The sequence below is a fragment of the Octopus bimaculoides genome, chromosome 20 (assembly GCF_001194135.2).
Source record: "Octopus bimaculoides isolate UCB-OBI-ISO-001 chromosome 20, ASM119413v2, whole genome shotgun sequence".
Lineage (NCBI taxonomy): Eukaryota > Metazoa > Mollusca > Cephalopoda > Octopoda > Octopodidae > Octopus > Octopus bimaculoides.
The window spans coordinates 21,265,129-21,266,224 of NC_069000.1; the positions used below are offsets into that span (position 1 = coordinate 21,265,129).

At 44.6% G+C, this 1,096-nt stretch overlaps 1 protein-coding gene across 8 annotated transcripts in view; it reads right to left on the reverse strand.

Annotated features, from left to right (window-relative positions):
- The window catches only part of LOC106874804 (AMP deaminase 2), a 206,183-nt gene that overhangs the window by 5,808 nt on the left and 199,279 nt on the right, over positions 1–1,096 (reverse strand). The gene's annotated exons all lie outside the window — the stretch shown is intronic.

Sequence of the window (1,096 nt, forward strand, 5' to 3'; positions counted from 1 at the left end):
GTCCACGAGGCTCCAGCAGGGGATGGTGGTGAACCCTGCTGTACTCTTTCACCACAGCTTTCTCTCACTCTTACTTCCTGTTTCTGTTGTGCCTGTAATTCAAAGGGTCAGCCTTGTCACACTGTGTCATGCTGAATATCTCCGAGAACTATGTTAAGGGTACACGTGTCTGCGGAGTGCTCAGCCACTTGCACGTTAATTTCATGAGCGGGCTGTTCTGTGCCTCTATGCCTCTTAATCTGGCCTGGATAAATGGCTACTCCAGCTGGAAAAGGAAACAGGAGGGAGAGAGAGAGAGAAGGTGATGATGAAGATGTGTCGAGTGTACCCTCAAGTTAGAGGAAGGGGTATATAAGCTAAGTAGGATGGAGGGTTGGATAGGGTGAATGGGCAGGTAAGTTCACAAAAGTGCAAAAAAATATTGTGAGAGATGCAAGGGAGGAGAATGTAGCGAGTGAACAAAAGGTGGAGACAGGGGGAGTGTTAGGAAGATATGATGTGGAGGAGGAAGAGATATATTAGAGACAGAGTGTGTGCAGGTAATTTCATGAAAGTATGAAAGGAGAATGAAAGACTTAGCAGAGGAGAGGGGATGGTAGTGAATGATGAACACAGGTGAAGGAAGGTGAGTGTTAAGATGAGTTGTTGGGGTAGAGATTTGTCAGAGGCAGATTGTGTGCAGGGGCATAGACAAACCTTTAACCCTTTAGCATTCAGATTACTCTGTCAAATGTAAGGCTTATTTATTCATATTGTTTGAATTAATCATGTATTATCTCATAGCTTTGAAATTTCAATGATGTAATGGTTTATTTTTTAAATGACATTGTAGGGTAGGTGTGACAAGTTGGATCTGGCTAGTTTCAGCATAAAACAGGGAGTGTTTTTGAGCTGGATATCATCATCATCATCATCATCGTTTAACGTCCGCTTTCCATGCTAGCATGGGTTGGACGATTTGACTGAGGACTGGTGAAACCGGATGGCAACACCAGGCTCCAGTCTGATTTGGCAGAGTTTCTACAGCTGGATGCCCTTCCTAACGCCAACCACTCAGAGAGTGTAGTGGGTGCTTTTACGTGTCACCCGCACGAAA